The 12,896-nt window shown below is 45.4% G+C and overlaps 1 protein-coding gene across 6 annotated transcripts in view; it reads right to left on the minus strand.

Moving 5' to 3' along the window:
- The window catches only part of PLAC1 (placenta enriched 1), an 84,742-nt gene that overhangs the window by 34,718 nt on the left and 37,128 nt on the right, over positions 1-12,896 (minus strand). For 2 of the 6 annotated variants that reach the window (XM_082377992.1, XM_082377991.1), the window contains exon 2: positions 10,552-10,673. The gene's annotated coding sequence lies outside the window, so the exon portion shown is untranslated. Of the gene's footprint in view, positions 1-482; positions 689-6,792; positions 7,214-10,551; positions 12,794-12,896 lie in introns of those variants that run through there. The other 4 variants (XM_082377995.1, XM_082377994.1, XM_082377990.1 and 1 more) reach the window with 3 other exon arrangements.

Here is a 12,896-nt window from a genome sequence, read left to right on the forward strand (position 1 = left end):
ATCCCTTTCAGACCTAAAAGAATTTATCAAATCAGATGACTTGCATATCTACAACAATTCTTTGTTGAACCCAAAGCTAAGACACAGACATTAAAAAATTTTAAACCTGGAAGGGACTCAGTCATCAAATTAAGCAGTCTCTTTTTAACCACTGAAGAAAGCAAGACACAGATTGGTTAAAAGACTCACTTGGGGGCTTCCCTGGTGGCGCAGTGGTTGAGAATCTGCCTGCTAATGCAGGGGACACGGGTTCGAGCCCTGGTCTGGGAAGATCCCACATGCCGCGGAGCAACTAGGCCCGTGAGCCACAACTACTGAGCCTGCGCGTCTGGAGCCCGTGCTCCGCAACAAGAGAGGCCGCGATAGTGAGAGGCCCGCGCACCGCGATGAAGAGTGGCCCCCGCTTGCCGCAACTAGAGAAAGCCCTCGCACAGAACACAGCCAAAAATAAATAAATTAATTAATTAAAAAAAAAGACTCACTTGGAATGACAGTTAATTGGTAACAGAGCTAGGACTGGAGCTTAGGTCTCTGCCTGGCTCTTGCCATCACACCACCCAGCTTCTACCAGGTCTAATGGAATCATTTCCGGGCACCAAAGCTGACAAAAATTCCCAGAGATGACACCAGGCATGAAACTCATATGCACGCTTACATGGTTTCACTGGTCTGGGAAATGAGTCAGAATTTTGGATGATGCAGTACCACAGGCATCCCGAAGTTGGTCAAGCTAGGTTAGGGCCCAGTTTGGGGCCTCCATTTCCTAATAACCGGTGGATCAACTGCCTTTGACAGCTCCTGCCAGCCTACTGACTTTCCTTTTTGTGTGATAGGAATCCCACCACTCAGAAATACCGCCATTTTCATTCTGATTTAAAACAATTTTTTTCTCATCGGTCTTTTATCTCTACAGCCTCTAAGGTGCATGACATGTTTCACTGAAATCTGTCAAGTATGATAGATATGTCCACTTGGAAACTTTTATCAGCCATCATCAAATTAGAATGGTACCTTGGTATGATTTAGCAATCCTCCTAGAAAGAGAGTTGAAACAGACCCCTGACTTTGACCACACCGTCTTCCTAGGAAAGACCTTCCACGTTGGCTAGCAAGCAAGCTGAAAGCATGTGCATTTTGCCAAGTGTCCCTGCCCCCCTTGCCTGGGCCTGCAGGCTCACTTGCCCCTCATCGCACAAGGTCTGAGATTTAGAGAATAAGGACACCATTATGTGGGGCTATCATTCTTCCTCAGTGGAAACAACACTGCCCTTTGTAAGCTCCCAGCGAACTTCAAAGGGTGTGGCTATCTTTCTGTGCTCCCAGGGAAGCCTCCTCGGGAAACACTGCTCACACTGCCCTTCTAGTACTAGAATCTTCTCAGCTGATAGTGAGTTAAAGCAGGAATTTTTAGGCAGCTCTCCCCCGCCCCGACCCCTGCCTGTTGGTGCTTTGTCTACCTTAGAAACAAGATTGTAGTTTTTAATCCTCCCCCCTTGGAAAACACTTGTTTGCCAACTTTTGTGCCCCCCCCATCAGTGCTCCCACTCAAGCCTGGCTGTCTGCCCAGTTCTGAATCCTGCCTTACCTACTGCCTGGCGTTTACTTCACAACAGCTGGCCCAGGGATCTCAAGTACTTAGCCTCAGCTGCCAGCTTTGGGAAGGAGAGGCCCTGTAGTTGAGCCTGTGACAAAGACAGCATTTGTTCCCACACCAGCATTCTCAATGTCAACAGCAGTGACAGGCTCCAAAGGGGATCATGCCCAGTTACTGCCCTCTTGATGAGAGCTCCACAAGCCCAGGGATGTTCATACATCCAGCTCCCATATCTACCTTGACTTTCCCCACAATGCTGTGAGGTGACTAAAAACCAGTAATAAAATTCTCATTTTACAGTGCGGAAAGGCAAACATCTGGACACTAGGGGATTTGCCCAAGGGAATGATGATCATAGTGTTAAAATAAAAATCAGGGGGCTTCCCTGGTGGCACAGTGGTTTAGAATCTGCCTGCCAGTGCAGGGGACACGGGTTCGAGCCCTGATCTGGGAAGATCCCACATGCCGCAGAGCAACTAAGCCCGTGTGCCACAACTACTGAGCCTGCGCTCTAGGCCCGCGAGCCACAACTACTGAGCCCACGTGCCACAACTACTGAAGTCCGCGCACCTAGAGCCCGTGCTCCGCAACAAGACAAGCCACCGCAAAGAGAAGCCCGCGCACCACAACAAAGGGTAGCCCCTGCTCACCGCAACTAGAGAAAGCCCACGTGCAGCAAGGAAGACCCAATGCAGCCAAAAAATAAAATAAATTAATTAAAAAAAAATCAGGATACTTGGGTCTGACAAACACTGGCTTCTGTGATTTGCCGATTTGTTTATGTGAAAAGTGCTATAACCTGGCTTGCTCATCATTGAGTGACAGTGGTGGTGCCACCCAAAGTGATGGATGATGGAATGGAGGTTGACGTGAAGGTAGGGGTGGTTCATGCCCTGTGGGGGCATGGCAAAGAGAGACTCTACCCAAGACCATCTCCCCCAGGGGGCTGCATGGCATTCCTGTCTTCCTTCCACCAACAAATGTTGACTGTACCAGGCACTGGAGTGACAAAGGTGACTCAGATATGCCCTTGTCTTCAAGGTGTTCATAGTTGGATGAGGTTATCACTAGTCTTAGTGGTGACTGGGGGCTACAACAAGCAGTCCAGCTTCAGACTTGAGGAAGTTCACGCTCATCCTTGAGCTGGCCAGTAGAAAATGGCGTTTGTGTGGGTTTTCTAACCGTAGTGATGGGTGTGCACTGAATAACTTACTTTGATTCTCCTCCTGAGAAGGGGATCCATTTTGCCACTAATCTGGCCAGACTATTTATAATGTTTTAAAATATAGCTTCACTGCTGCATAGCACAGGGATATCAGCTCGATGCTTTGTGATGACCTAGAGGGGTGGGATAGGGAGGATGGGAGGGAGGCTCAAGAGGGAGGGGATATGGGGATATATGTATACTTATAGCTGATTTACTTTGCTGTACAACAGAAACTAACACAACATTGTAAAGCAATTATACTCCAATAAAGATATAAAAAAATAATATATAGTTTCAAATGATTGTATTTTGGTTGTTGGGTTTTTCTTTTCAATAATAAAAGTGGTGCCACTCTGTGATTCCTCAATAAGTTAAACACTGTATTGCAATATGACCCAGCAACTCTATTTCTTGGTATATACCCAAGAGAATGGAAAACAGGTGTTCAAACAAAAACTTGTATATGAATGTTCATAGTAACACTATTCACAATAGCCAAAAGGTAGAAACGACCCAAACGCCCATCACCTGATGAATGGGTAAGCAAAATATGGTATATCCATACAATGGGATATTATTCATCTATAAAAGGGAATGAAGTACTGATACATGCTACAATGTGGATGGGCCTCAAAAACATTATGCTAAGTGAAAGAAGCCAGACATAAAAGGACAAGTACTGGATGACCCCAGTTATATGAAATATCCAGAATATGCAAATCCACAGAGGCAGAAAGCAGATTAGTAGTTACATAGGGCTGAGGGGAAAGGAAAAATGGGGAGTAACTACTTAATGGGTAGAGGATTTCCTTTTGGGGTGATGAAAATATTCTGGGACTAGACAGCGGTGATGGCTGCACATTGTAAATGTGCTTTATGGCACCAAATTGTATAAAGTGGTCAAAATGGTAAATTTTGTTGTGTGTATTTTACCACAATAAAAAAGATATGGTGCCATTCTTCCTGCTGGCAGTGTTGTTGTCATCCCTTACCGTGCCTGTTGCAACATGTGCATGCACACACACACACGAAAATGCACGCATTTTGCCTGGATAACTCCTACTTATCGATTATTATGACTCATCTTCCTCAGGGAAGCCATCTTGCCATCTCTAGTCAGGTCATGATCACCTTATTTCCATTCACAGCCCCCTGTACTTCTCCTTCACTAGCACTACATAACAACTGGAGTTTAATCATGTATAAATGTATTTGTTCACTGCCTGACTGTAAGCTACATGAAGGCAGGGATCATGTCTGCCTTGGTCACTGTCTAAAAGTGTTCTTGGCACATAATAGACACTCAGTAATAATTTGTGGACTTTTCTTAAAAAGAATGAACACAATATATTTTCTAATGCTATTCTGAGAGCCTTCTGAGAAGCATAAGCCATTCTCCTCTAACACTTTCAAAATGTAGGCAATCAGTTGAAAGAAATGGTCAGTGGAGAGAGAGAGAGAGAGCAAGCTCTCTGGTGTCTCTACTTATAAGGGCACTAATCCCATCATGAGGACCTCACCCTCATGACCTCATGCAAAACTGATTATCTCCCCAAGGTCCCATCTCGAAATACCATCACATTGGCGGTTAGGGCTTCAACATATGGATTTGGAGGGGACACAATTCAGTCCATAGCAGCCAGTATGCATTAAGTAGACACTGTGCATTGATGGGAAGGGTCATATTGGTGGGCAAGATATTAATGTTGATGTTTTCACTATATCTCATCCCGCCTCGACCCGTCAATGGTGCCTGTTCACCTTTGGCTCCTGTACCTCCTAAAATCTCTTCTCTGCCATGGTTTTCTGTGGGTTCCAGTATCATCTCAAAGCTTCTAGGAAGCTTCTTTATTATTATAATAATAGCCAATAATCCTTGCCTCATGTAAACACAACTTATATGACATTATCCATGTTCAGATGTTTGACACATTTAAAGCACTCAGTAAATGTTAATTATTACTCTTTTATGATAAAAGTATTCCATGCATCCATTAATATCATGTTCTTGAATAATATTTAGGCATATAGGAAAGTTGTTACAAAATATTAAGTGAAAGAAGGAGATTGCAAAGAATATGTACAGTACCATCCCATTTTTATTAAAAAAGCTCATATATGTATAAGACAGATATTATTGTATAGTAATTTAGAGCTCAGTAACTGAAGGTAGGCCTATTTTTTAATCTGTGCACTGTTACTTATTAGCTGTGTGACCTAGAGAAAGTTACTTAACTTCTCTGAATCTCAGTTTCTTTAATCTGTAAAATGGAGACGATACATACATATATATATATATATATATATATATGTATCTTCTCTCTATTTTTTGTAATGATATGCTTGCATATCTAGAAAACCCAAGAAATGTGAATGAATTGCAATTTTACATCAGACTTTATGAGAGTTCAGTACAGTAGTTAAATGTACAGTGAACATGTAGAAATCAAAAAACTTTCTTATATGCCAGCAATAATCAGTTAGAAACTATGAAAAAAATACACCAGTCACAAGAGAGGTGTAGGTCAGTGCAAAGAGCTGGGCGTCCCCTCTGTCTAACTCTAGGACACCCGTGCCTAGAAGCAGTGCCATGGTGCCACAGTTTCCCAGGCCTATTAGCCCCTGGCCTTGGCTTTCTCCTTCTCGGGGCTCACGTCCAGTTCAGGGACTGGCTGTTGAGCTCCATGCGGTCCCGTCAACTTCTTCGTTCTCTCGTTCTCTCCCCAGTAGAGATAAAATTGCTCCCATAGCAGATTAGTCTGCACAAATTGTTTCCAGCCTCCCCTGTAGACAACTTTGTATGTTTTTCTTCACAAAGCCGTTTTTGCTTCTTGAACCACATTTTAATTCCCTTAAAGAGTATTTGCTTGAAATTTGCAGGGAGAAGAATGCCGAGCAGTTTTCCCAGGGAACGTTTGCATGGTCATTAAAATTATGGGTTCAAATCCCGGCTCTCCACTTACTAGCTGCCTTACCTTAGTGAAATCCTTTTGCCTCTCTTTCTATCACTTTCCTCCTCTGCAAAATCGGGGATAACAATGATCTTCACTTTTAGGGATGCTGTGAAGCTTATATAAGTTTATGTATGTAAAGGGTTTAGGACAGTGTCAGGCACATGGGAAGCTCTCAATATATAGGAGCTGCTGTCACCACTAAACAGGAATAGTTTGTCCTCAACAAATATCAAAGGTTTCACCCTTGTAAGCTACAAACTGCTTGCAGCAATTAAACAGGGTTTCCCCACCCCTAGCTTCCATTCAAGAAAGTTTCAAAAATATCAGTCTTAGTTTTAGCCTGGGTCCCTCAACTGCCTAGGACCCCTCAGGGTACACAAGCTCAGATAATAAACTAAGGACTTACCACCTAGATGGACAGACAGAAGTCACCACAGGAAACAACCAGTTTCAGTGAGAACCAGTGAAGAGTTCTCAGACACAAGCATATAAGGAAATATATCTATATAGGAACATACATAAGGAAATACGTGATCTCCACACAATCCTCCCTAAGCCCTGGAGCCACAGGGCTCTATTCATCCAGCGAAGGCAATTCAAACACAACAAAGTCATTTTTATACTCCTTTAAAGTTTGTAAAAACAAGATTCTCTTCTTCCCCTGAGCATGAGTGTGTGGTACCTTCGCTCTGCCCTACCCCGCGGAAGAGCTGAACCCGCGCTGAATCCAGCCGCTGTTGGCAGCCTTGATCAAGTGCATGGCCCCCGCCCCCTGGGGGTTTCTGGGGCCGAGCCAGGCTTGGCCTCTCAGGCACACGCGGCAGGTAGAAGCGGTGCTTCAGAGCTCCAGCCAACGTGATACTCAGAAGGGTCTCCCACTCACCACCCCTCACCGGGCGTCCAGAACAGGAGTGAAGAACCACTTCACAGCCCTGGGTTTTCTCCCCCAAGGAAAATGCTCGAATCTGAGAAAGAAATTCTCAGGGCAACCCAGGGAACTGAGTCCTGAGCGCTCTTTGCAGACCTCGCTTCTGTACCTTTCATGCTGAAATGTCAAAAAAACCGGTTCACCGCCGGACTAGGGTCTTGACCAATCTGCGCAGGCTGACAGAGGCGGTTTTCCATCGGAAAAGCTTCACAAGACCTGTTACATCAAGTAGAAGCCCGGGCAGAGGCTGAGGAGGGGGATTGTCCAGGTGTTTTGTCATCCCACCCTCCAAAGCCTCCCAGGACACAGGGCGCTACCCTGCACATAACTTAAGGGAGTTCCTTTCCTATCCCTTTTCTTTTCTTTTCTTCTTTCTTTCTTTCTTTCTTTCTTTCGATATTGTGCAATTTAGTTAACTTCTCTAAAAGCCTCATTTTCCTCATCTATGAAATGGGGGGAATAGTAAAAAATACCTCAGAAGACTGTTGTGAAGATTAAACAGGATAATTGTTTTAGTGATATGTCTTTCTTATTTTTTTTTAAAATTTTATTTATTTATTTATTCACTTTTGGCTGCGCTGGGTCTTCATTGCTGCGCGCAGGCTCTCTCCAGTTGCGGCGAGCTGGGGCCACCCCTCGTCGCGGTGCGCGGGCCTCTCACCGCGGTGGCCTCCCCTGCTGTGGAGCACGGGCTCCAGGCATGCGGGCTCAGCAGCCGTGGCCGGCAGGCTCCAGAGCGCAGGCTCAGTAGTTGTGGCGCACAGGCCCAGTTGCTCCGCGGCATGTGGGATCCCTCTGGACCAGGGCTCGAACCCGTGTCCCCTGCCCCGGCAGGCGGACCCCCAACCACTGCGCCACCAGGGAAGTCCCTGTCTTTTTTATTTTAAGTTGTTTAGTAATATGTCATACTTAGCAAGCCCTCAATACATGTTGACTATTATTATTATTACTGGTTATTCCTCATATATTTCATCTTACTAAATTACTATAGCTTTTAGTATTATTTTCAGAAGGTGTAAGTTTTATATGGTTCCCATGTATCACAAGGAAGGACAACTGGGAACATTTGGCTGTTTTTATTTTTCTCCCTCCTTTTTACTCTTTTAAGCTATTTAAACAAATCTTTTCGATATAATTTCTGACTCTGTTCATCCTCAATTCAAAAAAGCCTAAGTATTCTAATCTGAAAGCATTCTAAACTTCGGGGAGGGTCTAAGTCAAGGCACTCTCTGCACGTTCTTTGGGAAAGAATCATTTCTCAACATGAAGAATCACCTCTCGGTTTCTCTCCTTTGCAAGTGATTTTGCCTGGTTGTCTTTTTTTTTTTTTTTAACATCTTTATTGGAGTATAATTGCTTTACAATGTTGTGTTAGTTTCTGCTGTATAACAAAGTGAATCAGCTATAGGTATACATGTAACCCCATATCCCCTCCCTCTTGCCTCTCCCTCCCACCCTCCCTACCCCACCCCTCTAGGTGGTCACAAAGCACCGAGCTGATCCCCCTGTGCTATGCGGCTGCTTCCCACTAGCTATCTATTCTACACTTGGTAGTGTATATAAGACCATGCCACTCTCTCACTTCGTCCCAGCTTACCCTTCCCCCTCCCCATATCCTCAAGTCCATTCTCTACGTCTACGTCTTTATTCCTGTCCTGCCCCTAGGTTCATCAGTACCATTTTAAATTTTTTTTATACATCTTTATTGGAGTATAATTGCTTTACAATGGTGTGTCAGTTTCTGTTTTATAACAAAGTGAATCAGTTATACATACACATATATCCCCATATCTCTTCCCTTTTGCGTCTCCCTTCCTCCCACCCTCCCTATCCCACCCCTCTAGGTGGTCACAAAGCACCGAGCTGATCTCCCTGTGCTATGCGGCTGCTTCCCACTAGCTGTCTATTTTGCATTTGGTAGTGTATATATGTCCACGCTACTATCTTAAAGCTGGCCGGCCACGTGCTCCTGTATGAAGGAGGCATCACTCATGCTAGAGAAATGTAAAGACCCCAGATCAGTTTGCTCCATACAGAGAGGAAAGTCTCTGTGCTGCTCTAGGCAAAGGTTCCAGGGACCGGCACGCTCTCTTGCATCGTTCTCCTTTCTGGGTTTCCGTGGCCTCATCGCAGCCCAGACTCTGACCATTTAAGTCTGGATTCTCATTCCCGGCTCCCATTCTTAACCTTTTTGTGGGTGGAGCCCTTTGAGAATCTGAGAAAACTGTAGACCTTCTTCTCAGAAAAACGTATAAATGCAAATACACATTTTTGCAGATAGTTTTCAGAAAAATTCACCTAGTTTTCTGTATCTCATTCAAGAACTACAGACCCCAAGTTAAAAACTCCTGCTTTAAGCAAACATAATTTTATGTTTTAAAAAGTGATAAATTCAGAAACAATGATTCCTTTAAATCACAAACCAACCTAGGGCACATAAACCAGGATTTGCTTTGTGAAAATTTTGTTTTCATATAATGTTTTAGGAACATGTCTAATTGCCTGCATGAGGTGCATTTGCAATCAACATCTCTGTGTTCCCCTAGAAATGCAGTTAGAAATATCAGTGGCACAGATGGCCATCATCAGAACTGGCCAGAACTCAGAGCTAGAAACCACACATAGAGTGGTAGTAAGTTTTTTTGTCACTGGAAGGTGGGCAGCTACTCAGTAGACAGAAATGTCTTCATCAGATGGGGATTGGACTCTATGACCTGAACAGCCCCATTCAGCATATGAGTCAAAGGTTCTAAGACCCACGTAAACCTGGAGAAGTCTCAGACCACAAGTCCATCCCCGCTCAGCTGCTGATGGCTTTGTGAGAGGCCAGGTACCTGATGGGGACAGACTAAGTATATATTGGCTCGCTCACCTGAGGCCACAGTCAACCTCCCTACACTGGCCCATGTTGTTCCAAATAGCAACCGTTAGTTCCCTGCCAACCAGAGGCCCTATTGTTCTTTTACAAAAATATCAGATAATCCCAGCCCAAGTCATTCCAAGGCCATTTCCCCCTGGCTTCTTGTGTTTTGAGTAGACAAGGTCTTACTATAATCTTGAATATCATTGTTAGTCATGGACTGATATTTCTTCTTCTGCATCCACCTCCAGTGTTTGAACCCTCATACAAAGGGTGCTTAGTTGCAAGGCAAAGATCTGATGCATTGATCTGGTAGCACTTTCTCCTTTAAAAACCTTTTTCTTTGAAAATAAGGGGTTGTATGGTATGTTCGAAGGAGCACTGGATTGAGAGCCCTAGTTCCTTCATATCTTGCCTCCCTGCCTCTCTGAGCCTCACGTCCCTCTATCAGACACACAACAATTCTTACCCTGCTTCTCTCACAGACGTCTTGTAAGATTCAACTAAGATAGGGTGTATATAAATACTTCGTTAACTGTAAAGTGTTAGACAAGCAGAAGAATTCATAACCGTTATTTCATTTAAGTTTCAAACCAACTCCATGGGCTACACAGATCCTTATTGTTCTGTCATGCTCTCCTTCGCTCTCTTGCCCTCTCCCTCCTTCTCTTTCATTCACTAAACCTTTAGAGGCCGTATTATTACCAGGCACTATATGTAGCTTAAATAAGTGCTTACAGAATCAGAAACGGGCTTAGAAAAGTGAAATAACACTTCCAAGCTCACACTGCTAGGTGGCAAGGAACTGGGACGCCCTCTCTCTTCCCCCTCCCCCTCCCCTCCCCCTCCCTTCCCCCTCCCCTCCCCCTCCCTTCCCCCTCCCCTCCCCCTCCCCCCTCCCCCTCCCTTCCCCCTCCCCCCTCCCCCAAGACCAGATTCCTTCCGTTACTCCATATTGGCGGTCCCAGAACATCCCTCCCTCCATTGGAATAAGAAATTGTTACTCACTTCTGAAAAATAAATCCTCAACCTTCTTTGAGACCTGTAAGGCAGTTGGTCCTGTTTCCTCCTTGTGCCTGGGTGGGTGGGATGGGGAGGGGATGGGGAGAGGGTGAGGCAGGCCCCTTGGACTTGACTCCTCTATGTCGGAACTGTTGGCTTGGTATATGGCTTCCGGAAGATGGCTGAGTGCGTTCACGCTCCCTCTTTCCCCGCCCCCCTTTTCTAATTTGCAAGTTGTAAAAACGTGTCGCCCCCCCAAATGCACCAGGTGCCTCCAACTTTCTAATTGAGCAAGGCAGCCTCCTTCCCAGCCAAGAGCCTTGAAATATTTATCCACATTTTACTTTCGCTGAATTAATGCCTTAAGCTGGTGAGCAATCCAACTGGAGGTCAACGTTCGTTTCCTAAAGTTGTCCAGTGTCTGTGTGGTATTCAGACCTGAAAATGATGACTCGACTCCGGACTGCAAACTCCCCAGAGTGCGCCCTGGAGATGGAAGCCAGCCCGCACTGCTTTCTGATCAGTCAGCATAAATGATCCTCTCGTTCGAGTTCAAGGTGGGCTCAGAACTGAAGCTGCCTTGAGATAAAGCAGATCAGCCCCATTCACCCCTGGGGGAAGGCCTCTGAGCAGGGGAAAGGCCCCTCCGGTCAGGGGAGACATCCGCTCCCCTTGGCTTTGGGCTGTACCAGTTGGCAGATGAAGCTCTGTGCAAATGCTGGCCAGACCAAAATGGTGCCGAGACAGCCACGGTGCTGTTTAGCAGAAAAGAAAGGAAACATCTGCAAGCCCTGCCTTGGTGCTGAGCAGGGACAGCCTGCGGCTTTTTCTCATGGGCCCACGGTGGGCCAGCTCCTGAATGATCAGAATGGTTCCCTGAAACAAATGCATTTGAAAGATATTTTTCATCCCCCATGCCCCTCCACAGGAAATTCTTGTGTTTAGTCATCCTTACTACATGGGCTGAGTCAGCAAGCTCTGCTTTAACCACAGCTGCTTTCAAATGGTAAGCTAAGAAGACCAGTTAGTCAGCTGAGGAGGCTTGGCTGAAACACTTTGACAGCCGGAGCTCCAAAATCAGATGGATACATTGGAGGACTTGCAAGTTGGGCACTGCTCAATGCCTTTGAGTCCTTCTGGGTGGGCCTCAATTACTCTTTAGTATGTTGGTACTCCAGAGCATTCCAGAACTAGGAGGGACAATAGTTTGAGTGGCTTAAGAGAGCAGTATGGTGCAGTGGCCTAAGCTTTCGGCCTAGGATTTAAATCCTGGGTCTGCTAATAATTAGCTATCTGACTATAGGGCAATTGTCCCCTCTCTCTGGGTCTTAACATTCTCACCCTTAAAATCAAGGCTTGGATAAAATGACCTCTAAGGGCTCTTCCTGCTCGAATCGTCTATGAGACAATCTAGGACAGTTGGCCAGCCATTCTTTCCCCAATTTACCAGGGAAAGACACTACATAACCTGTTTTGGGAATCTGGCCCAGTATTTTATCCTTCTGTGGTAAAAATCTCTTCCCTGGGTCCAACCACCATCTGTTTTCTCTTGCTTGGGCCTCTGTAGGCATGGACTACCCCCAGGGAACATTCTTTTCTAAAGATCCTTTGTCAACTCCAAGGGCCTTCAAGTCAGAGTTCTGTTAAGTCCTCCGCAACCAGGGGAGACAACTGCTTTGGTTTAAATGACCACACTTTCCCTCTCATGGGATAGTTTCCCACCCTTTTGGTCATTATCACCGACTTGGGAACCTAGAGAGACTAAGACTGGGGTAGACTAACTATCCAGGAGGCAGTTAGCTCTGTTGAAGGAAGTCACCTCATCCAGACCAGACACCTCACACAAGTTGACCTAGACCACAGAGACACATGACACACGAGAAAGGATAGCTCTGTGTTATGTGACCCTCGCCACTCCTGGATCCATACCTGGACATGGACAGCCAGTGATGAAAATGGCTGACATTTACTGAACACTTAATATGTATGCGTTGGACATTGTTCTAAGCACTTTAACGTGTTTATCTGATCTCATTTAATCCTCACAACAGTATGATGATTAATCATATTTTACAGATTAGGAAACTGCGCCACATAGAGGTTAGTTAACTGAATCGAGGTTAAATAGCTAGTAAACGGGAGAGCTGCTATTCTAACCCAGGACGGCTGGCTCGGAGGTGGGACCAGCACAATCGGAGAACTGAGCTGGTACCCATGTTTCTGGCTCCCGTGAGGACAGCTTGCCCCGCCTGCCCTCGTTTCCATGGCATTCTGTGCCCCTTCTACAGAGAAAAAAGCTTTCTCAGGCACAGCTGCCAAATGTTGACTTTACGACACTGGAAATGGGTCGT

The sequence above is a fragment of the Balaenoptera borealis genome (assembly GCF_965194805.1).
Source record: "Balaenoptera borealis genome assembly, chromosome: X".
Classification (NCBI taxonomy): domain Eukaryota; kingdom Metazoa; phylum Chordata; class Mammalia; order Artiodactyla; family Balaenopteridae; genus Balaenoptera; species Balaenoptera borealis.